Below are 25476 nucleotides of genomic sequence, written 5' to 3'. Positions count from 1 at the left end.
ACATTGGGCTAATTCCAGAGTACCACCTGCTTGCTGCAGCTTGAAAAACAGAAGTCCAATACACCAGCGTTGTCTTCCAGAAGTCCCTCCTGTTTCACACTCCTTTTCCAAAAGGAACACAAAGTAAGAACCACCACTGTTGAAGAATATTTTTTTACCCCTTTCATTAAAAAAAAAAAAAAACCAACAAAAAAGCAAAACAAAACACCAGCACCAGTTTCAATGCCATATCCCTGCAAACGCATGGCAGAGAAGAGAATCTAAGAGAAGATTTTCACCTATTGTAACAAACAACACCAAAGCTGCTTAAGGAAATCCAACAACATGTCAATATGTGTTTCACACCATATATACCACCCTGTGTAAGTTCCCCAGACAGAGCTACCAGGCCATGCAAAGAAATTCCAGCAAGTTCTTCACCTCAGGCCTTCGCAGTATAAGAAAGCACCGTCACAGCTGCACGAAGGACAGAAGCATTCCCCAACAGAACAGACTGACACTTGAAGCATCAGGATTGTGCGGTGGGGGACCCGAGGTAGAAGGATAAGTAACAACTAATCAGGGATTTATTTACATACCAAATAACCACGTGTCAAATTAACACCATGACTTTGAAGAACAAGCTAATTGTTGCAGTAGAGACAGATCAAAATAAGTAAGACCAAAACAACCAGAAGTTTCACAGACACTAAGTTAGAGAAAGCAAGGGCAGGAAGGCAACCACCCGCTGAGCGACTGCAGGGTGAAATTAGAGTTGTTCAGCACTTCTGTTTCTTGGGAGGGGCAGTGTGGTTGTTTACCCTTCTTTCCCCCCCCTCCAAAAAAGAAAAACAAACTTAAAAGCGAGTCAGTTGTTCTACTCCTTCACCCGGGAGTTTTCAGGTGGAATCAAAGCACTGAGCCAAGGCTTGACGAGACTTTTTAGGAAGGCAAAACATCCACGCAGGGCTGTGAGGCCAGTGCAAGCAATGCAGATGCTCCTTAACCTGGGGGTAGGTCTCAGCCCCAGCTCTGCTGGTCACGCTCCAGCCAACAGTGCTGGTTACATAACTAAGAACACACCCACCGTGACCCATCCTTACTAATGCCTCCTTCCTGCTCTTCCACGATACTTCAGACAACCCCCACAACACACACCAATATCCAAACAACTCCCCAGTTGAGCAATTGACAAGTTGAGCAATTCTCCAGCCTCTTACCTAAAACATCATCTAGGTAAGTCCTTCCATATCAGTACTTGTTTTCTGCAGGAGCAAAATGAAACCACTGTGATATCAAAAAGCACTAAAACAGTTACTTTCCACCAAGATGACAACACTGGGTCGATAACTAGTTCTAACTAGCTCCTATAGAATCAGTTTACTCAATGACCTAACACCAGTACCCAACAGAACATCACACTGTTACGATATATGGATGGTCAGGTCCCAACACAAGGAGTCTGCAGACGTTCCCTCAGAAAACTTGAACGTGGAAACTTTGGGAGGCTGTTCATCCCACTCTTTTTTAAACACTCAGAACACAGCGAGTTCCTTTGCTCCTTGATCGAGGTTCCGCTGCACAGAAGTCGTTCTATTTCATGATACAGTTAATTGCACTACAGGTCTTGACTCCATGATCATTTTTGGAAAGCATCTTAAGTTTACATAGCAGAAATAGAGACAAACTCAGCTTCCTTTGCAGTCTCTTATCTGCCTGTAGGTTCTTGTCTCCTATTTCCAAAACTTTCAAGTCTTCAGTGGAAAATATCTGTTTCCTCATGCAATATTTGTCTTTCATCAGTCCAATTCAGTGTTTATAGTCGATGGCACACACAGTCTGCTCTCCTGCCTTGTTTAAGCTAATGGCCAGAAGTTAAATCATTGTTTAAAAAACAAACAAGAAGACCAAAACACTCAACACAAAACATTTAAACAAGCTGAGAGCACCTTACTTCTGCCCTCAAAAATACTGCTATTAGGCTGCCACGCTAATTTGATAACCAAGTTTGTTTTCTTCCCTAATCCCTCCCATGGCTGCGTATACATCAGCAACGTGAATCACAGGACATGCCAGCAAAGCGTCGCCTTCAACCCTGGGCTAGCTGAAGTACTCAGGTGGCTGTCAGGGCCTGCCAAGGCAGCCGTGCTGTTTATACTTCAGTGCCACAGATACAGGATTATTACATTTCAGGCTGACAAATACCATGTCCTGAAGGTTAGAGTGCTGTGACGCAAATGGATCCTGACAGGGCAGAATGGCTGAGCAGGGGTGGTCTGCAGCTCACAGGCAGCAACGGCTTCTGCAAGGCTGCTGAACCATTAACTTAAAGGAAGAACCACGCATTTAATGAAACTGCTGCTTCAAAAAGGAACTATTTTTATGAAACATGCAAGTGAACTTCTGCATTTAGTGTAAATAACACTCAAATGATCGTCTAAAGTTGATCTAAATTTAACAAAAGATGGATTGCGCTAGGATTTCACTCACTTAATCTCAATGCATAATTTAATAGCCAGAAAAGTTACTTTCCAGATGGAAAAAAACCAAACACCTGAGCTTATGTCAGCAACCACGGAACAAGCAAGCAAATACAACTTCATTGAGAAAAACGGTTTTCTACACTGTCACAGCTTTGTTTTTGCTGATCGATTTAGCTCAAAAGCCCTATAAACACAGTTGGAAGTAGGGATCTGTTAAAAATATATCACCCCACCCCTTCAATTAAGGGCTGAGAAGCCTATGACACATCTGAGACATCCAACAAGAACAGGGAAGAAAGACTTAATGTTCCTGATATTTCTAAAAGGTAAAAAAAAAAAGAAAAAAGAAAAAAAAAAAAAAAGCAGGTTTAAAAAAGCCCAAACCTTTCATGTCTCTGTTAAATGGATTTAAAAGCAAGAAAAGACCTCGGTTATTTTTGTTCCTTTGTAGGTCATGTGTAATTAACTGCTTATTTTCACAAAACGTTATTACAGTGTAAACATGGCCAGCCCCATCAGCTGCCCCACCCAGGAGGCCGATCATGTCCTGAGGAGCCCTGTACCACTCTGGGGCCTCACCTCCAGCACCAGCCCTCTCTGCAACACCCCAGCCACAAGTATCAGCTCCACAGCCTTCCTAGAAGCAGCCAGCTATGGAGTGGGCACAGCCCCAAGCCTGAAAACACAGACAGATATTGCTTTTTTATTTAGAATCATAGAATCACCAAGGTTGGAAAAGACCTAAAAGATCACCCAGTCCCAACCGTTCACCTATTCCCAATAGCTCCTACTAAACTATTTATTTTTTATACGTAGGGCTGAAGTGTTCTAAGATGACATTATTCCCCCCTCCCACCCCCATTCTGCCTTAGGCACAAAGCAATTAACAGAAATGATCACTATACCACTCCGGGAATAGAGGGAAGAAGAGGGAAGCACAGCCAGCCTGCTTGGCTCAGGACACTCATTTAAAGCAGAGCAAGTGAGTGCAGCTGGCTCTGCCAGCAGCACCCACAGGACCACTCTGCTGGGGAGCAGCAGCTTTCAGCAGGGACCCCAAGCCCAGCTGCTGTTTGCAGGACAGGCCCACTGCCTTCCCTAAGGCTGCAGGGCTTGGTTTACAAAGATCATCCCATGGGAGGTACACGACCTTCACTAAGTCGTTGTTAGCCAGAAGCAGAGCATGGGGTGACCCTGCAGAGAGCCACCCACCCCACAGCATTGAGAACTGGTGAGAACAGTCCCTCTCCGCGTTGCCAACAGGATAACAGGTCCTGCAATTTGTACACGGGTTTAAAATCACTCTAAGAATCTCTTATATCAGAGATGAGCCAGAATGGGATGCACGAGCAACAGACAAATCCCACAGCACATTCACAGTGTTTAAGATGTGCAGATGGAGCATGTGCAAGGGAAGGTTTTACGAACAAGGAGCACTGGTGCAACCAATCAGCATGGGGACAGCACAGGTCCAGCCCCAGCTCTGAATGCTGCAGCCCAAATACAGAAGCTGTACAGCTGTGCCAACAAAGCAGTACATTGATCCTTCAGGGCAGATTTGCTTTCTACAAACAGCCTGTATTAGAACTGCACACGTGTGGTGAGAGACCAGCACTTCGCATGCTGAATGAATCCAGCAAATTGATCCCAGAGAACGTGTCTTCCCTAACTAAGTTGAGAGGTGGAGGGGACCAGAGAAGAATGGCTCCTCAGACACCAAGCACCATGAGCCAAAAGCCTGCCTGATGGATGCAGCCTTGTTCTGACTCTTAGCCTTTGGCAAACACTTGAATTTTCTTCAGTTTAACAAGTCTAACTCACATACACACAGCATCCATTTACAGAGATGGAAGGAAACTGTTTGATTGTTCTTGCCCCCACCTGAGACACGAAACCCATCCACGTGGCCTAGTATCAGTTTTAAATTAAGAAATTAATCAAACCCCAGTTAGGAGTTGGACTCAGTGATCCTTATGGGTCCCTTCCAAGTTGGGATCTTCTATGATTCTAATCAAACTTATGTATACCCCTTTCTAAATTACCTCCCTTTAGACCAGAGAACTGGCTCACCCCTTGAGTGCATACAATCACTGCTCATTCTACAGTATTCCCAAGGTATAAATATGATCTCCAGCATTAAAAACACCGTAAGCAGATAGAAAAAGATGGTAATTCAGACCTTCAAGCCAGCAAGATGCCACCATGTCAGGATGCTTTGATGTACTTTCAAAAAAGCAATCCGTACCCATCGCTTTGGGAGAAAGCAAAAGGGCTCAGTGCAAAACCGAAAGTGTGAGGGATGCTTTAATAACCACACTTTGCACAGCGCAAGATTCAACTATGGCTTTCCACAGCCGTTCTCTTATCTCGATTAGTCATACAAATCCCACCAAACTCTTTACTGAGGCTCAACAAGTATTAGGGCCACGCGTTATCGCTTTCTGACTCCCAAGAGGAGCTGCATACAGACGAGCGGTTTTGTAAAAAGAAGGGGAAAAAAAAGGCAGGAAATATTTAGGGAAGCAAGAAAATAAAAGGGGCTCACCCCTTTGGAAGCATTGTTCTGTACGTGGCCTCATCCAACACACTTGTCAGAGAGACCAGAAGGATGGCGATTCACGGCCCCGCTCTCGCCGCAGCCCGGCTTCCTGGCTCTCACTTCCTGCTCCCCTCCCTCCCAGCCCTGTCCCATGCCACCCTGGCAAGCTGGGCTTATCCTGCTCCTCAACGTCCCTCCGATGCATAAAGTATCGCTAAAAATAGTGCTGGGAAGGGCCTTAAACGCCACGTCTGGGACAAGAGACTAAAAATAATCCTCCCTCTAAGCAGACGCCCGCTGTCACCGGGCGATGCAGGGCTCTCAGGGCCCCGAAGGGAAGCCTGCTGGAAGGGCAAGAGACGCTCCCTGCCCGTGCGTGCTCCGACGGCCCCGGCCGTTCGGCAAAGCTGATTAAAAAGGAGGAGAGGAAGAAAAATCGCCGTGCCTCGCATGGAGTTGTACGTATCTTTGTTCTGAGCGACATTCCTCTCGCCGAGCACAGCCGGCAGCAGAGCGGTCTCCCGTGCTGTAACAATGGACAATTGGAGACACACGGCTCGGAGCAAACGCTATCGCTGAATAATCCAATCGCAGCTGTCATCGTTCGTTAGCTCCAATCTGATCAGAACGAGCGAAGTTGGGGCTAAAACCCAGCTCGCCCTCTCCGTAACATTGTGTAACTCCGGCACAGCGCATCGCCCCCGATATTTCCGAATTCACGGTCTGCCCGCACGGCTCGACCTTCCTTCCCGGGCAGAGCAACGCGCTGCGAGGCGCCCGGTGACAAAAGAAACTCGGGCAAGTTTGAGCCCGGCACCCGATTTCCTGCCTAAAGAGCCCTTTTGTTCTGCTTCCCTGCAGAAATGTTAATGTTCTGCCATCATTAGGAAGCAAAACAATGGAGAAAAGCCCCACGCGCGTGCACTTCGCCGCCCCGGGGGGCGAAGCGCGGCCACACGACGCGATTAGAAGGGGAAAATGCCTACCCACGGATCGCCACAATTTTCTGTTCGCTTCACCCCAGATTAACTTCACTTGGAGCTGTGCTGCGGAGCAACCGAGCCTGGCCTCGGCGCCCCGCCTACCACACTGCTATTGGGCGAGGCGAGGAGGCCCCGCCTCCCCCGGCAGGGCTACGCCCGGCGATTGGCCCAGCCGCGTATCCATTATAGAAAGAACTTTTCCTTGCTAGCACGTTAGGTTGGCCCGCTCCGAGCACTCTGGGCGAGCGGCTTCTTAAAGGGGCAGCGCGTCGCGAGGCTCGGCCCCACGCGTGCTCCGCCGGAGCCCCCACGCGAGGCGCGGCGCCGCCCCTCCGAACAGCGCGGCGGTGTTGAGCGACACGGGAGCACGGCGAGTCGCCGCTGCGGCGAGCCCGATCGCCGTCACGCGTGGCACCGTGCGAGACGAGAGGCTCCGTGGGTTCGGGGCCCGGCGGCCGCCGCAGTTGCCCCGGGAAGCCGGCACGCCGCCCGAATTAGTAACCCGGCTAAAAATACGCGCAGAGGGCAGTTCCACACTGCGCTCCCGGTTCGAGGCGTGAGTCAGCACGGCGCAGGCAGGAAGCGGCTGCCTCCCGCTCGCGAGGTGCTGCGCGCTGCCAAAACTTTTCGTGCTTATTCAGCCTTCCCCCGGCTCGCCACATCTGCACGGAGCTGCTCGAGCTGCGACGGCCGGCAGCTTTTCCCACAGCACAGCTTCTTCGTGCTGCGCAAATAGCCGATGCTGGTGTTGTAAGGATTTTCCTACCCGTCAAATGAATACAGGAAGAGTCAAAAACAAAGCGTAACAAATATTTCACAAGCACTGATAAATCCCATTGGAGAACAAACCTGGGGTGGGCCAGAGAACCGCAACTTTCCTCGCACACCCACCAAGTACCAGCAGTTACACAATACCTACCTCACCAGCAAAGTTGCCTTATATAAAGCAGTTTCAAGTGCTTATTTCTAGGTAGCTACCAACACAAAGCTAGATGAAGCTATCATGTTGCCTGCATAAACACATCGGGGTTGGGTTGTTGCTGTACAGGGGAAAAGCTGTTCCGTCTTTCTGCTCCTTCCCACCTCTCCCCAGGCAATGTCTCCCCCACCGCACAGACACCCACCTTAACTCCCCCTGTGCACATCAACCAAGTCGAGCACAGCTCAGCACACTGCTGTTTCACAAACTCTACCAAAGAGAACACAAGCACCTTCTGAACACGTCTAATTCCCCCTTCAAACAGTCACACATGCTTTGTGCGACCTTATATTACAGGCTGATCTGTCACATCACAAGTCCAAACTGAACTGGAAAGCAGCAGTTTGAGCAGTTGTTTAGTTAAGGAGCACAAAGCATGACAAGAATGGAAATACCTTTGATAGGATTTGCCAAACTTTCCCTACAGAACCTAAAATCTGAGCTAGAAGCATCAGCTGTCAACCCTTATGCTTGAATCCAGTACTTCATAGGACTTCAAGTTACCTTGAGGGCAACCAGGAGACCATACTTACACAGCACTTATGGCCACAGCTATCAAAGCAATGAAAACCAAGCATGTATTTCATGCAAATAAAGCATACCAGCAAAGCGTCTTACAAGCATCTCAGTGACCAATCCTGGAAAGCTTCAACTCAGAGCACATTAACTTTAGACCCATAACAATAACAGCAGCAGAAGTTGCACATCTTATCAACAGAACTGCCCAGTGCTAGCAGAGAACGTGACAACTGCAAACACTGCTTTATGACTTTCAGGAGGAAAATAAAAGTGTTAACCTATAACTAAAGAAGCCTAATCACCTGGTAACTGTAACAGTGATGAGAAATCACTTATCATTAAACATCCTGCACTTGAACTCCCATTTCTGTTAATCAGGCAGCCAGTAGCTCCTTATCGCAGCACAAGGGACAAGTTTCTTCCTCCTTTCTCCCCATCCCTCCCCTCCCAGCCACACAGCCTGGCCTACTCCCTCACCACAGCTCTGGTGCTCATCAGCCCCTTCTGTGCACCTCTGGCTCACTGATCTGGCAGGAGTTTGCTCACCTCCTGATAAGCCAGAGTGTGGCTCACCACGGCATGGGGGAATGGCAAAGCAGCTTCTCCTCTGTTCAGAACTGAACTCCTCAATTTGCTCACCTAATTTCATTTTAAAGCAAACAAACAACGTTCTACTATCTCACCAGGAATGCCCCAGGAGTTATTTGCTATCAGCACTGAAGTAATAGAATCCTCCAAAAAAATCTGTGAAATGGGGAAAAAATGTAAAATCAAAACTAGGTTCACAGTCGGCCCTGTCTCATCAAACTGGAAATCGTGGATACAACACATCTGTATTTAGATGTTGTTACTTTAAATAAATTGCTACTCTAGTTATTTCTTGTGCTGAAATCTAGTGGAACTCATCATTAAAAAGCCCAATTTATAAGCTCAGTTTCTGAACACAAATAATCTATTTCCTCTTCAAACTCAAGACACTACACAGGAAGTGCAGAAACATCATTTTAAGGTCTAGGCTGAAGTTAAGCCTTCGTTACTCTTACAGCATCTGTAGTAATGCAGAAGAAAATAAACCAGCAGATTGCAGCTGCAAGTACACTAAACAGGGAAGCTTTGACAGCAGTATAAAAGAGATTCGGTTTGCTGCCACTGAACTTTGCTCTGAGGACAACAAGAAGAAAGCACCTGACTCTCATTGACTACTGTAATCACAGAACGGCTAAAAGCCCATTTGTTCTGCAATCTTAAATATACAGAAGACAGTAAGTTTGGAGGACTTGACAGCTCAAGAGATCAACACCAGAGCCTTCCATCTTTAAGTCACCAGTTCCAAGAGAGACCAGAATAGTAGTGATCAAAAGCCGTGTGCGAAGGCTGTGGGGGATTAGATACAGAGATGGTTACTTGCTATCCGATTCCCAGATCACTGCATCACAGAAACTTTCTTCACATTTTGCACCTGTTTTCCACAGGTCACGAATACCCAGGACTTCTGGATTTTATACATGTTAATAAGTAGCAAAGCAGTAGAAGTGCAGCTTTGACACACTGAGCTTGAATTGTAAAAGAGGACTTTACCCTCCTGTTGTCAACTGTGTCAGTGATACAGCATGCGCTGGTTTTGTAAAAACAACCATACCTGTCTTTTAGTTTTATTTGAGATACTTTTAAAATTAAAAAGTTGTTATAATACTTGTTTGTAAGCTGCCGTTCTCAAACTTGCTGCATAAGAGGTCTTTGCAAATACATCAGTTTAAAAGCACACAAGCATAGGAATTTCAGAACTTTGGCATTTGACGGATGATTTCAAAAGTTAGCAGTTTTACTAAACTAAACAACATGTCTACATAAGGACCTGAAAAAAACACCCCTGCATGATGAAAAACACTCTTTTTCATGTTCTTATGCATTCTTCAGCAAACCATTGTGCAGCCTCTAGAGAGTCAGGCAGTCAGGGATAGCTTCTTTCCAACTTGGTTTTAGTTTAAAGAGCTCGCAGAAATGCCTGGAAATGCAAGGCAGGATGGGCAAGATGAAAACAGGTTCAGAGTGTATGTTGACTGAAGGTTCTGGAGCGGAGGTTCATTGCCCTTGTATGAATAACACTACTGAAAGTGATCTCCTGCACTACCCCAGCAATATAAAGCTCCATAGCTCTTGGTAGCATACTGCTTCCTGAGAATAATGTTGCTGATAGCAAGACAAAGTCCTAGAAACTTCACTGTCCTAAGCAGTAACTAAGGAGGCCCATGCATACAAAGAATGCAACTTGGTACCCCAGGAGCCTATGGAGCACAACATACCAGACTGATGAGATTGCAGCAGTCTTGAAGAACTTCCTGAGGTTTCCCTTGCTGCTTTCGATCCAAGATGTACCACTGCACAGCAATAATCAAACCTGGAAGGAACAGAGAGGTGCACATGGTAAATATCAGGCCTCCAGCAGAGCGGGGCAGTAGTTGCCTGGACAGCCACAGACCCTGCAGTTCAAATAGCTATTTCAGATCACTCACAGGTGAGCTACCATGAGAACTTACTGAAGTTTATCCACATGTTACACTCCAACTGCTTCCTCCTGTCTAGGGAACAAGCCAGTAAGTGAACAGCTTTGATTATTATTTTTTTTAATGTTTTTCCTTCTCTTTCCCTTTTGCTCCTCTCTTATCTCCTCATGTACAAGCTGCACAGCCACAATTGTTCTCAATCACCCAGCAGCTGCCATGCTGATATTATTAAGTTTTTTTTTTTAATATTTTTTTAAGATCATAACAAGGAATTACATCTTGTACGGACGCACAGCTGAAGGCTGCAGCATGAGATGCCACAAAACTCATTTCAGAGTACCTGAGAAAGAATCCAAAAAGGATTTGGAAAGATTTTTCCTTGTCGTCGGGTAACTCTCAGGTGGGAAAAAAAAATAATAAAGCCAGTTTCCACTTAATTCAGCATGCTTCACCTGCATCTGTACATAATCTATAATACTCTCTGCAGCTTAAATTGAGTATGTTGAGTACAAGTCCAAGCCTATTCAGTACTTAATTAAAAAGGGAGCTGTACAACTATTAGCTGACAAGAAAATGGAGCCAGGAGTTTGGGTACTTCTAATCCCCTCCGAAATCAAACTGATTAATACAGCTGTTACAGAAGGACACACTCTTACAGAAACAGGGATTACCTTTATCTGTAACCATGGCAACTTTTCACTAGTTTATGTCAGTGCTGCTCTCCTGATAACTTGCTGCTATCTCTTTCAGGCTATTTGTACAAGGTTTTGTATGCACCATCCGAGACCGTGAAATAACAAGAAGCTGAAATGTAAACTTGCATTCTTAGATCACTCTCTCCAAGGTGTATTATGAAACACAATGTTTGTCATCCGTGTCAACAACACACGATTAGGTAAGTTGATTTTAATCTGTTATTATTTTAATGATTCCTTGTTTTGTAAGGCAAAAGCTATTTTAAGAGGTATCCTCAGAAGCACACGCAGGATAGAGGAAATCCTTCCCTGCTGAAGACTCTATCAGGAAAGCAATAAAATCAAGGAGTGCTGCCACTGATGTGTCAGCTTTGGTACTCAGCATCACAAGAAACAAAAAAAAAAAAAAAAAAAACAAGCAGGAACACGCTGTTATTTTGGCCAGAACAAATATATTATGGATGAGGCCAGAGCCAGGCCCCTTGTTCGAGGCTGGGCAGTAATTAATATGAAGAACAGGTGTACGTACTGCAACAGCACATAAAGGAACCAGGCAGAACTCAAAGAGCAAAGTGACAGAAGTTAAAGCAGACACGGGAAAGACAGCAAGGAAGGAACTAGCAGATTCGCTTCCCCCAGCTGCTGAGTTACCATTATCAACAGAGGAGGACAAGCTTTCTGCAAAAAGAATCGTTTCAGAGGACATCAAGCCAAATCACTTGCTTGGAAGCAGGAGGAGGAAAAGAGCAGCTGCTTCCCCCCCCCCCCCCTTAAAGTTCATAGGGCAGCTGACAGCGCTGCACCCTTCCGCGCAGCGCACACACTTTGGCACAGCTGATGGAGCGCGGAGCCTCAGAAAAACCTCTTAACTCCAGTAACTCTTATGCAATGCCCCCCCCGTGCGGGACAAGCCCGGACAGCCACCCAGGGAACGGACTTCAGAACGGCACGGAGCACCTCGGGGCAGCTCCCTTATCCGCCCAAGGACACGCGTACAAACACCTCTGCCCCGGGACGGCTCTGCGCACGCAGCCCAGCGGCCGCGGGAGGGGCGGGGGAGGAAGGAACGACCAAAAAAGGCAGAAAAGCAGCCCCGAACACGGCGGGGAAACAGAACAGAACGCAGCAGCTCAGCGCCGAACCGCCGCCCCCACCCGCAGCCACCGCCGGTGCCGCCGCCCCGCTCTCACCTGCTCCTGCTGCTCCCAGCCCCGCTCGCTCCTCGCCAAACTTTTTCTCCCCTTTCTCCGTGTTTCCTTGCCCCGAGAGTGACGCGGGCGGGCGCTGATTGGAGGAGCCGCCGAAGGAAGGCCTGGAGGAAAGGGGGCGGAGCCGGGCCCGCCGCTAATTAGCGCAAGGAGACGGCGGCGACGTGAACCGCAGAATGGTGTTTAAAGGGACCGCGGCCCGTCCCGTGCGTTGTGTCCTTGTGAGCTGCCTGGGGCGCTGAGTCTCCGCTTTAGGTTCTGTCACGACCTACGATACGTCACACGACAGTGCTTTCTGTGTGGCAATACCGCAGCTCACGTATTGCACCTGCACTACAGCCTGACATTGCTGCACCTGCGACGGGGTCGTGGGGTGACATTGAAGGGCGATGAGCGACTCTGTGGCTGTTAGCAGGCGGGGGGGAGGACGGGATTCCAGAGGGATGAAACAAAGCAAATAAAAGAGGAATTTTATCTGTTGGGCCGAGACCGGGGGAGCTGTAAGGGAGGTCAGAGCAGCAGGTGAGATGAGTCTGGGAGGAGAAATCCCGCTGTTGTGAAGCTCCAGGGAGTGAGACAGGGCAGGGAGGTGGGCAAAACATTTCCATTTCTTATCAGGATATTTAACAATGTTATGGAATGCGTGCTTGTTTTAGGGCAGAGGAATTTGAGACTATTCTAAGATAGGCACTGCAGGAGGACACGGGGTGTCAGCAAAAAGAAAGTCTCAGAAGAGACGTTCCATCGGTATGAGCTTCTCACTGCCTACAGTGTGAGCCCAGCAGGCAGACCCGTAAACCTGGCAAAGCACTGAATGGCACGAAGACCCTTAATTATTATTGTTTTTTTAATATCTGAATTTGGATCAACACCAGAAAATGCTTCTGCGACCAGCGTGGAAATGCTAACATAGCTTTATAGCTATTTTGGTAGAGATTATTCACACTTGGCTGCCTTTGCTGATGCAATACGTCTTCCAAGCGGCAGGTTGCACGAGCAGAAGATGACCTGCATCTCGTGTGGGTATCACAGCATTCCCCACAGCATTATTTGGAGTGCTTTCATGGCCTTGGCAGTAATCACAAAGAGCTGTGGGGAGTGATGATCACATTCCTCCAAGCCTCTCCGTGGTCGCCTCTTTTATATAGTTTTCTTATAAAGAAAACATAAAACCCCTTGGGTTCATCTGAAACTACTTTATTTGTGCCAGGTTTCATCTCACTGTTAGAGATACAGAGGCTTACTAGAGGGATAGAACACACTCTGTCTGCTTAGGGAAAGGCCAGCTGATTCTTCTGCAGTTGTGAGCAATCAACACAACAGCTGGCAGGGAATAAAAAGGGAAATGCAGACAGTGAAAGAGATGGATACCTCCTGCCAGGAGATATTGACCAGCAACACATGGTGGAACAAATGTTAAGTTATGGCATCAAATGTCAAGGGGGAGCAGCAGAATGTTCAGATGTGATCTTGCTTGATTGCGAATGAAGCTCGTTGATTTTCTGACGTGCCAGAACGAGAAGGCTTAGTCACAGAAATGCTGGAGTAAGTGGATTTCTTGAAACGTTCAGAATTGGTGTTTGGTGTGGTCAGAAGCCACAACTCAAAAGAGGCAAACAAGTGGAAAATAGGGAACAGAGAGTCGCGTGTCATCTGCAGAAGGGGCTGTAGTCAAACTGTTAGTGAAAAAGGTGGCTGAGATAATTGGGTAACGGGATGCAGGTTAAAAAGTGAATCTTGAGCAACTGCGAGTAGAAGATGTATTAATGAAATAGAGTTCAATTTTCTCATTTGAAGACCTCAAGATTGCGAGGCCAAAAAAATAAGCGTTGTTTGGAAAGAGGGAAGCATCTGATCAGAGAAATGAGTAAAGCAGAGAAAGACCTCCTGGATTTGGAAGGGATCAGAAATCAGCTAAAGAGGATGGAAGGTTACATGTGGCCAGTAAATGAAAACAAAAGGCTGTTTTTTACAGAGCACAGAAAAGAAGTTAAAGGCTATTTATCCTCCTCAAGTTGATGGTAGCAATAGCTTTGATTTTAAAGAGTACACAAGTGTTAGCAGGACATATTGTCACTAAAAGCACATGGAGCTTGATAGGCAGTGCATGGAGGTGAACATCCCAACAACCTCATTCTATTAGACATGATTTTGCTGTGAAAGAATAGTCAAAAAGAAGCTCCAGGCTCCACACTTTCAAGTGGGGCTTCTTAGTGCAAGCTGAAACACCAAAGATGGGCATGAAAGGTTCTCAGGTCTGTGGCGATTTGATGATGTATGGGAAGGTGGAACAACCCATGAACATTATTACCTCATTTACAGCATCACAGCTGAAACAGCATTTAATCTCCTTGGCCTGCATTATTTAGATGTTTGTTGCATTTTAAGGTTCCTGTTACCTTGATACTTTGGCACAATTTATTTCCATAATCTTAAGGGCCCTCTGCCTCTCTAGAAAACATATGCAAAAAAAATTCTGAAATAAGTTTCTTCTAACTTTTACTCCCTTCTTCCCATTATATTCAATCTATCCACCAGCATATAGGACCTTTTCCTTTGGTTCCTGTTATGTATCCTTCTGCTATAGCAGCTTGTTATTTCTTCTTTTGCTAAAATTTTGGGAATCACTTGAGGAATCTTAGTAACGTATTCATTTTGAGATTCTTCAGAGACAGTAAACAGAAAGTCTCTTCTTCATTTCAGTGGGCTTTGGATCAGGTGTTCAGCGTTAGCATCATTTCAGTTCTTATAACCTAGTTGTTTGGGGCCCAGCATGCAGCCCCTGAGACTGCCGAGAATTTCACTGTGGCATTAATGAGAGAGGAATCAGCCTCTGCTTCCTGAGAGACAGCCTATACAAATCCAAAATAAATAACCCCCAAACTTTCTTGAACAGCTGAGTCTCAAATGAGATTTGATTTCATTCTGAATCTCGATGATTATCTTTCTGAGGTCACCCTGACCTCTGTTCCATTCCATACACTAATGGGATGAGTTGGAGTTTGTTATCCAAACCTACTGGAAATTTGGTCCTATGGTCCTTTGGCAGCGTTCTTTAATCAGCAGCAATGCCAGCTCCCTCTTTGAATGCACACATTCAGAGATTTGTAGAATTCGAGTCCAAATCCTGCTTGTATTTGCAAGCCCAGAATGCCATTGACTTCAAGGGGGTTGCAGGAGCTTAGCTAACAGCCAAAATTGGCCCAAGATTTTCAGATTCCCTCATGCTTCTGTTTATATGGTGTTATCATCAAGAACTAAGAGCAAACTTTATGCTGCATTTCACTTTTATATTACATAAAGGGTGTTTACTCTGCTGATGTTATATAGTTTGCAAGAAAGATGCACATATAAGAATTAAAAAAAATTAAAACCAACACTGATTACCATTAGGATTTCCATCTTTCAGTGTGCATTTTCCACAACAACCCAGAGATTTCTCACCAGGAAAATGCAGAAATGAAAATCCCATTCCTTGGCATTTCTCTACGGTATTCTGGAGTCTTACTCATCCAACCTGTGATTAAATGGTCAGTAGAAAATCAATCTAATAGTGTAAAAAAAGTTAAATGCTGTGCTTTCATTCTCTGTGTGCTGGTTTCCCAATCAGATTCCCTCCCTGAAAAATCTTCATGTTTTTGTGCCTCTCAAGGGGCGGGAGCAGAAAACACACTGTGGGGAAAGCTGAATGGCCACAAAGGACTACAGGAGGAAACAAAGGTAAAGACTGAGCAAGAACGGATCAAACCTGTGAAAGCAAGTAGATGGGATGCCCAGCAAAGCCCATCTGACTGCCAGGCAGCCAGGGCAGCACATCTGCCATCACAGCACTGCCTCAGAGCCAGCTGCCTACTGGCACTTGGAGCTGCGGAGGGGACCTTGCAGCAAAGTGACTGCTGAGCGCCTTACTTGGACGGGGCACAGCGGAGGATGGAGATGCTGCACAGAGCCCTGCCTGCTCAGCATTTTCCAAAGTGAGGCAGATTGTTTTGCCACACCATTACAAATCTGGGAGCCTCCTTCTAGATAGTCCTGTTTGGAAATCTGGGCTGGGGCCTTTTAAAGACTTAGCAACTCCCTGGTTAAGCTTTTAATATCCACATTAAATAGATCACTGAGCGTGTCCTGGTATTCAGGAGAACAGTGGGCCATTCTTGGCTAACGAGTAACTTCTACACAAAGAAATTATTTGGTACCTCTGTGCTTTTTCTCCTCCTGCTTTGTCTGTGCATAGTGCAGTCTTTGAGGGAGGGACTGGTCCTTAACACAGCAAGCACCAGCTTCCTCTGTGCTCCTCAGTCCTCCCTTCACCAGCAGCAGCCTCTCAACCCAAGGGCTTCTGCATAGGCTTGACTTTCACCCCGCTGTTCTACAGCATTTTATTATTAATCACTATTTAAACTTCAAATCTGGAGCCCTAAATTCTGTAATGCTAAATTATCCATATTCCATGATTGCTAAATCCTTGCCCAAACAGGTGACTGGACAGGATGCCCCATTGCTCCAGCAGCCCAGCACTAAGCTGTGAGTTTAAAGAGCTCCTCTAGCAGGGCAGCAGCATTCTTTCAACCACCAGGAATCAAAAGCCTCCATGCACACAAGAAAGCTGCCTGCCTCAGTTCTGGTCCTCACAATTCAAGGGGAGCAAAGCTGCTGATCCCTTCGAAGCATTTAAAGTCGGCAGAGATGAGTGCATCCCTGGGGCTGCACTTGGCCAATTTTTGCTTTTGCAATTTTTGTTTGCCTTCGCTTCACGAAGCAGAGCTCTTAGCTAATCATGTGTCACTGGACTTCTGGATTTAGAGACAAAGAAGTGGCTGGCCTGCTCTGTGCAAATAGCTTTGGTGCTTGGCCACAGCGGGGCATCTGGAAAGCAAACAGCACATTTGACATGGCTGTCAAGGATCGAGATACAAGTGGTACAAATGGCAGAAGTGTCTGTCCATCCATCTACCTGCCTGTTCAGGAATGCCAAGAGCACCAGCCTACGGCAGGGCTGACACTCTTGTTTGTGTCGTTCCTGTCCATCTGACCTTGCTGTACCAGACAGGCTATTTGTCAGTGCCAGAGAAATCTGCCACAACAACAGAGGGAATATCTGGTGTCAGTATCCTCCAGCTTCTTGATGGAAATATCTCATTAGAGAAACTAAACCAGTGCTTTGATTGCTCGGAAGGAAGCCATTTGTTTTGCAGAAATCTCCGAGCTGTTATTCACTTCTTGTAAAACTATAATGCCTCAAGTCTTATTCTAAAGCAGCCTTGGATAGCTGGAATGACTTGAAGTTTGCAACCAATAAAAAAATTTTACAGCAAAGCAGAGCTGATCAGTGCTTCCTAAGTGCAGTAATTAATCTTTTCTGTCAAAATGTCATCAAATTTTGCTGGATTTAAGAATAACAAAATGTTTTATTGGAGAAAGTAATAAAACAGGACATTTCCATGGCTGCAGGGATGTTTCGAATGCGTTTGACATTTGTATCTTTTCCTGAGAAAATTTGGAGCTGAAACCCTTAATACACCTAGAGCAGGCAGTTCGTCCTGGAGCAGCCAGGTATTTTGCCACAGTCAGCTTGGAGCTGCCTCAGACTTTGGCAGAGGACACCAAATGTGAAGGGGATGGCTGCTGTGTTGGTGTCCTACCTGGGGAAAGAAGCCTGTGGACTTGGCATATTGCAGCTGTAGCCCATGTGAGGACACAACTGGAGAGTCACAATACTAGAGACCTTTCCACCTCATTCCTATCTCTGCTACATTTTGTAAAACTAGATCTGGGTCACTCCCATAATGTTAAATTTACTTTGATCTGAAGAAATTCTGGTGCCCAGTTCCCTTTATTACCTCTTAACATCTTGTGCACTGTACAGAACAAACTAAAAACACATACCAGCAACTTATCAGCGTCACACAGAAAGTGCCCGGATGCTCTTCCAGAGCAGAAGGTTGGGGATTTGGATCATGGATGAGTCAAAAGGTGAAGAGAGGCTTTGTCTTAGCATCACTCTCCCAAGAACACTCACACTACCTATAGACAGCTCAGCTAATGCTTCTTAATGTGCGGCCGTCAATGGAAGCTTCAGCCATCTGCGATTCCTGCTTTCTTTCCCACAATTCGTTCTCTGTCCATCTTTCTCCCTCTCTGCTGCTCGCTTCCCCCTCTCCTGCTGCCCTGCAGAGTGTTTAGTGCTGGGTAGTGGGATTATGACTTACCAATAATCCAGAAGATTATGACGTCAGAGCACTCCATCACATCCATTCAGCCTTTTCTGCTTTTTTCCCCTCATAAGATAAAGAGGAAAGTCAGACCATTAGAACACACACATTCTCCCAGCCTCTCCTGTGGCATCACTGCTTCCCTGCTTACATTTTTCCCTTTGCCTCTTGTGGACACGTTGGTCAAAATATACGTCACACTGTGTGCACACCGACAAAATGCATCACCGTGTGTCGGCATGAGTTTCGTATGCACAAAATTTTGTGACACAGAGCTTCTTGTGCTGATCATAGACATCATAACTTTTCGGTTTGCTCGAATGCATTTCATAGCTTTCTGTTTAAAAATAGGGGAGGGGAATTTTATCCCCTTTTTTAACCATCTTTAAAGTTTGTGAGATATTTGTGCCGTGTGTTCCTCCTCAGTCCTTCAGTCTTCATAATGACTTCATGCTATGGTCTTATTTTTGCAGTAATGGCCAATTGACAATATTCTGACATTTTACAGGCTTGCAAAATTCTCCTTCCTTCGGGAAACTGCTAATTATCAGAATTGCCACAACAAACTAATCCTGCAGAAAGAGGGCAAGGCACCGCAGTACAGACCTCAGTCATGAGGAAGTTGGAATGTGCAAGTAATTCATATTTTTCACAAGTATTGCTTTATAAAACCTACCTTACATTGTGCTTTGCTCTCTTATGTAGTGCTCTCAGGAACCTGCGTGGCAATATTCACCTTACCTGTTTTCTTGTCTTTACTAGTACAAAATAATATTTATACACACCACATCGAGTTCACTAGCACTTGCTATGGATTATGGTTAACATACTGCAGTTAATTTGCTGGCATACCTAATTATACAACTGAATACATCCAGCATTAAGTTATATCTACCTGACAGACATTGATGTGGCTGTTAAACAACACAGAAGCACCCAAGCTACCTTTAAATGAAGCTCAGGCACTGCTACCAGCTTAGCCACACCGAGCCACATGCACTGTAAAACCAGTCAGAATAACCCCATAAATATCTGAGTTCCCAGCCTGTGCCAAGCCCTGGGTTACAAAACCAGAATGCTACCAGTAAGCAGTTGGGAGGAAGGGATAGTCACCCAGCTCAGAATCCAGATGGGCTCATTTACAGTGCTGGCAGAGATGTGCTGGGGTCTGAGATGCTGGGCTATGTACTGCAGTATGAGACACTCAACCTTTTGTGCTACTTTTATGCTGGTGTCAATAATGTCCAGTAAAAAAACACTGGGGGAAGCACTGATCATTGGAAGCACCACAATGAAATGTGCTGGAGCCCTTGCTCTTGGAAGGGAGGAACTGGGAGAATTACCAGCCATAAAACAGAAAGCTATCTGATAACAAAACGTCCCAGTGTAGTTCAGAATCAATATTAAGTCACAGGTAGATCAGAGAGAGCAAAGCAACAAGCAAAACAGAAAGTCATAAACCTTGAAGACCTGTGTATTGGTCCATATCTAACAACAAAAGTTACCTTTTCCTGTATAGCATATGATTTCTGGATGCCACAGGACAAAAGAGGCATAACCTCACCACAGTACATAGTGAGCCTTTCTAGCACACTTAGGGCAGGTTTAATACAAGGGCAAGTATTTACACTCTTCATATTCTGCGGGAAAATTGATTGTTTGCATTGGCATCACATGTAAGAAGTATTTCAGTGGGATCAGGATTGATTCTGCTCCTGAGAAATAGGATCCTGCTAACATCTGGGGGAATATTTGAGTAAGATTTCTAAGGGGTCAGATACTGTGAAAGACTTGACAACAAGGAGTAACTGCACGCGAGCTTTACTCTTTTAGCAAAGCAGAGCAGTTATCAGACACACATGGGTTGTGGAAGGATGGGGTTTTGATGTGAAGGGTCTAATACAGAGTTACAAAGATGGACAAAGATGGGGAGCACTGGCTGGGCACATTATTCCTTACTGTATCGCACATGTTAAATAAAATAAGGCCCAGAGGGAAGCACTGGAGAGTAGTGGAATTTAGGAAGACATCAATGCTTTGCTGGCTAAGTCAAGTATCAAGTGATGCATTTTTATGGATGGGTTTTTTTATGCATGACTTCCTCCTACTGGCAGGGTGATGACTAAGGACAGATCTGAACAAATAACACTGACCAGTTCTGTGCACAGACACGAACCTTCCCTGGCTGCAGTTGATCCCTTCCCTGGCTGCTACTTTTATGGCCTTGAATACACCAGAGAATCAACACTTCAGCTTTGCAGCACTCTTTGTCATGTCAGGGTAATTAAAAGGATGCCACTGCACCTGGAAGAACTATAAAAATGTCCTTATAAAAGCCTCAACAGTATTTAATATTTTATTCATTGCGATGTTGTTGTGTTTTGCCTGCAGTAAAACAGCCGCAAGGAAGCGAGGCACTACAGCCAAAGGCAAGCAAACATTTTCTCATCAACACGTTACTTGAGCTCAAAGGTTTTTTTGCCTTCCTATTTTGAATCCTTGCATCTAACAACCTTCCTGCTTTCCAGAAAGAAAGAAAATTACTTCGCTAGAAGCAAGAAACTCGGCAGGGTTTAAGCTTCCATTCCTTTCAAATGTGTGGAAAGGCCTCAAAACTTTACTTCCCAGGGAAATATTTTTCATCTTTTGGTCTCACAATGCCTGAACTGCCTAGCATATAACATTCTCTTCTGTCAGTGACTCAAGACCCAAAAGGAGAAAAAGTTTAATATATACAAAAGGACATTGATATTTGTTTTACAGAAGGTATTGCAAGCCAAGCTGCACAAGCATAGACATAGCTATTAAGGGAAGATTATGAAGTTGCCAACACAACATGTTCAAAGCCACACAATTGGTTTCCAAAATACAGGTTCAGTATGTTCTCATTTGTCTACACTTCTTGATATGCTGGGAAATCATCTGTTATCAGCCTTGTTTTATAAGCATGGAGGCTGGAAACTTTGGTTGAAATTCTTAGGTGATAAGAACTCCAGAACACAGATTCCAGAAAATCACCACCAAGCCACACGTCCTGCAGTAGAACTACACATTTTGGCACCATTCACAAATGAAGTGATGTTCCCATACATGAAGTTCCCCGTAAGCACACTGTTTTCCCATCCACCAACCTTGTGTCAGAGAAAAAGGACTCTTTGCTTAAGATTTACAGACATCTTGCAGCACAAAGGGAAGCAAAAGCAGGCTGGGACATCAAGAAGTCCCCACTACATTCTGCATACGCTCAGCTCATACATACATACATACACACAGGATGTCTGATTCATCCTAATTCCTGAATGTAAGCAGAGGAGTCCCAGGTGGAGATTGTGCCAAGAGTGCTATAAGCACCATGACTAACATCCATCATATGTAGTTTGTTTTCCCATATATTTTTTTTTTCTTTCCAGGGGAAGGACTGCATGCCTTGGCAGATACCATTGTATTTTTGGATACGAAGAGCTCTAAACTCTAGGAACTGCATCCAGCACAGGAAGCTCAGAGTGGTGATGTTTGAGACAGCAATAAGTTCCCAAGGGAATGAATTACTACTCTTGGAGACTTGGATGGAGTCTTTCACCCACCTGGCTGAGCTGCACACTCATTTTGCAGCATCTTGTTTGGCCAAGAGCACGGCTGCCAGCCCGTTAATTAGTCTGAATGGTGAGGTATGCCAAGCTCAGCCTTTCTAGCATCTTGCTATAAGGCTCAGATTTCATCAAGGGAAGGAAAATTAGAGAAAGCTTGGAAGAACAACATTAAGAACCTGGTCTAGTGGGAGGTGTCCCTGTGTACAGCAGGGGGGTTTGGAAATAGATGATCTTAAAGGTCCCTTCCAACCCAAACCATTCTATGATTCTTAAAATGCAATCAACCTAATTGCACCAAGCCAAGTAAAGGCAAAAAGAGACGAATGTGCCAAGCCAAAGCCAAACCCTTGGCACATTCAGCCACATGCTGAAGGCACAGACTCTGGGACATTCAGCCCTATTGTGACTTTTGTCCAACACCAATCCACTGACACATTCTAAAAAACAAAGTCCTAGCAAAAGCTATCTATGCTTTCTTAAAGAAGTCCTATATGTCCAAACATGGAGTTATTTCGTTGTCGTGAAAAAATCAAACCCCACGTTTAGGATGGAAAAGGTAAATCACTCACTTGGTTTCACTGAGTGCTTTCAGCAACAGAACCAGTGTTGGCCATTCTGATCATTTTACTGTAAGTGTTTCAGTAAACAACTAAAAAAAAGAAAGAAGAAAAAAGGCACTGCGTGTAGCTCATGAAAAACAGGTGCCCTGAGTTTCTAGCCTTCGTGGGTGTGCCTTAACTTTAGAAAGCCCAAAGGCAAATAGAAAACATGCATTTTATTGTTTTTGATCATCCTTGTGATTTTAAGTCATGCATGACTTTTCTAGGAGGCCTGACTCACAGCATTCTAATATGCTCATATTGGGTTGCAGCATCCCACAAAAAATGAAAACAACTGTAAGAGCTGTAGGGAGATGCCTACCCAGGTGAGAGAGGCTCAGGGCAGCCCAGTAGGCAACAAACACTCAGCATTTGCCAGTGTTTGCAGTTTCATACCCACACCTGGCAGTTGGAGCCCAGCACTCCTGGTGTTTATGGGAACAGAGAAAGTTAACAAAGAGCAAGAAGAGGCAAGGAATTCCTGCCTAATGCAAAGATAGGTGAAAGTTTATCCTGGGAAAAAACAGACTGAATCTCTAAGAGCTATCAATGTGTTAATGAAAGGTTGGGACAACAGAGTTTGTATTGCAGAGCTGGTAACAAGAGATTCTTGGTTTCGTTCTGATTTTGCCAGTGACTCACAGAGCAGCATTAGGCTTCTTCACTTCTCACTTCAGAGTGGGTTTGACTTAACTGTAGACCCAGATGCTGTCACATTTACTCATGTTGAATAATACTTTCTTCCCTGGTGACACTATTTATGAAGTAAGAAGCCCCAAAAAACGTGAATGAGAATTGCTGCAGAAACAAGGAGATATGATGCATCTTCAGCACAAAGATGCTCTGAAGCTTCTCTCATTAGGTCTAATGCCTAATGCATTTCTTAATTAGCTGAGCCACACGTGGATAAAGGGATCAGTTACTACTGGGAGCAAATGAACAGAAACAGGTTTGGAGCTCAGATTTGATCAGTTTGAGAGCCCAATGAGTCCTCATCCATCATAGCTGGGGTGAGGTGACCGAGAATCATGGAGCACCCCTTCCATACCTGAAGCAGGAGTAGAAAAGGTGAGGAATTCCCAATATCTTTCTGGAGATGGTCCTGAAAGTCCCCATCCTCAAATCCAAGACACTGCATCCAAACAGTTGCAGATCAGTTGATAGACCCTAGATTTAGAAAGTAAGCTCCATAGAAACTTGGATTTGTTATAGTTGTCGGATTGTGCCTGTGTTGTTCAAATACAAAAGGAGAACTGCTGATACCTCCTCAGATTTCAAAAGAACTACATGCAAAATGAATTCAGGCCAACGTTTCATTAGTGCTCTTATGAAGGCCCTTGTGTTTACATTTCTGACTGGTAAATATTTATATTGTTTTCCTTTTCTCAGTGATCTCAAAGAAAACATGGCCTTGTTAGATCTCCCAATTCCTATATTACCTGATTTACACTTATTGTCATTACTTCAGTGCAAAAAAAAAAAAATAAATAAAAAGGCCAGGCAGCTAAACATCATTGTGTATTAAATGCTTCAGAACTTAAAGCTGCAATAAAACCCTCAACTTTATGCTCACTAGCTCAACAACTTCACACCCCCCCTTTTATTACATATCCATAACTTACAGCAACATAAAAACACATCATTGTTTCTCTTGATAATTCTACCATCCTGCTATTTTATGAGCCTACGAGGACATGCACCAGGTACCATATCTTGAGAAAGGAACTGGGTTACTGCCAAATAAAACACTCAGACCATTACTATGGCTAATATGCCAGGAACGTTCACAATGGGTTTTTAAATAATCCTCTACATTTATATTACATCATTTATCCTGAAGAGAACCGCGGTGCTGTGGAGGCTCTTTGGTAAAAGGTAGCTGCTGCTAAGCTGGAGGAAAGGTGACAATCCTGCAGTGTTACAGAGCGTAGAAGGTAACGAAGCAAAGAACAATACTGCAAGTTAATTGCTTGAGTTGGAGTTTGATGAAGACATGACATGCTGCTCCTTGTAGATGTCCCACAGTGTTTATGGGCCAAGTTTCATCTCTCGAGAGTGATGGCTGTTCCACCAGCATCGGGTTTCCCACCGTCACACCATTCCCAACTGAACTCAGGGACAGGATTGTGACTTGGACAGTGAGAACTTCACTTCTAACATCACATAATTTTCTGTAGGAAGTTCCCTAAGCAGTCTGGTGACTTGTGAAGCCCAGCTCTCTTTGGCTTAGGAGAACTTCAGCATAACAGCTTTACTCACTGCAGTCCACACACGATAATGCGTGGGAAGGTGCATGACAGGCAGCCTTCAGCCAGAGAGGCGTAGGCACTTTGTGATGTCTGAGTTGTAATGCAGATATAGCGGACTACTTAACACACAATGAATCCTCCCTAGATGTGGTAGGAGGATCTATAGCTACCTACTGGACTTAGAGATGCATCATCAGTGCATTCCCTCAGTCTGCTCTATCTTCTGCTTCAGGAATGGCTATGACACATTATTGAAAGACGGGGAGATCAGAGTAAAACACGGGGAAGGTGAGCAATTCTTCTATTTTGTCATTTTCTGCATTCACTATATTTAGTTACGAGCAGATAGCTCTCAACAGACTGACCACATCATGCCACCTATATAACCCAGCCCTGTATGAGTGGAACAGCAGTACAAGGGAAGATCACTGACCAGACCATCCTTGATACTCCAGTATCCATCACAGACAGCATTCACATCCCAGGACATCTCTATTTTCACACCAGTCTCCTCTCCTTGCTCACAGCCTTGGGAACAAGGCATCCACATTACTGAATCCTCTCTCTGGTTCCCATTGTGTCAAATGCTATTTCAGATGGTGCTTGTTATGCGTGCTTAACCAAAATCATTAGGCAAATTATTTAGCAGGGCGTACAGGGATTTTAGCAGTGGGATTTCCATTAATATGGCCAGACATGCACAGCTAAACCTCTGCACTAAGATCTCCCTGCACAGTATTGCCTTAATAATCTTCTCAGTAGTTTGTTTTGTCTATACAGAGATGCTGTAGACAAAGCAAAGGTAAAGCTTTACAGATTTTAATCAGTCAAAAGTCAATACTCCCTTGCTTCAGATTCCTCTAACCAGAAGAAACCCTGTAATGCTGTATGACAAAAAGGGAATGTGCCAAATTAAAAGCAACATAATAACTGGAAC

The 25476-nt window shown here is 45.0% G+C and overlaps 1 protein-coding gene and 1 long non-coding RNA gene across 5 annotated transcripts in view; one reads left to right on the top strand and one right to left on the bottom strand.

Moving 5' to 3' along the window:
* The window catches only part of ZFAND6 (zinc finger AN1-type containing 6), a 34194-nt gene extending 22221 nt beyond the window's left edge, over window positions 1–11973 (bottom strand). Inside the window, exons 1-2 of one of the 2 annotated variants that reach the window (XM_042823932.1) lie at window positions 11872–11973; window positions 9786–9880 (exon numbers count right to left, since the gene is read on the bottom strand). The gene's annotated coding sequence lies outside the window, so the exon portion shown is untranslated. Of the gene's footprint in view, window positions 1–5987; window positions 6084–9785; window positions 9881–11871 lie in introns of those variants that run through there. The other variant, XM_042823933.1, reaches the window with a different exon arrangement.
* On the top strand, window positions 9640–23786 carry LOC122163088. Of its 3 annotated transcripts, XR_006169802.1 has the most exons (5): window positions 9640–9997; window positions 10245–10386; window positions 10737–10881; window positions 15542–15609; window positions 21512–23786. It is a non-coding gene; the product is annotated as an uncharacterized LOC122163088 (long non-coding RNA). The 3 variants fall into 3 exon arrangements; XR_006169801.1 differs by lacking the exon at window positions 21512–23786 and having other exon boundaries at window positions 15542–18132; XR_006169803.1 differs by lacking the exon at window positions 21512–23786 and having other exon boundaries at window positions 9640–10076; window positions 15542–18132.
* The last annotated feature ends 1690 nt before the right edge of the window (window positions 23787–25476 follow it).

The sequence above is a fragment of the Centrocercus urophasianus genome, unplaced genomic scaffold (assembly GCF_019232065.1).
Source record: "Centrocercus urophasianus isolate 14NV4802_14NV808 unplaced genomic scaffold, USGS_Curo_1.0 seq_23, whole genome shotgun sequence".
NCBI lineage: Eukaryota > Metazoa > Chordata > Aves > Galliformes > Phasianidae > Centrocercus > Centrocercus urophasianus.
This window is presented reverse-complemented; position numbering and strand designations above follow the sequence as displayed.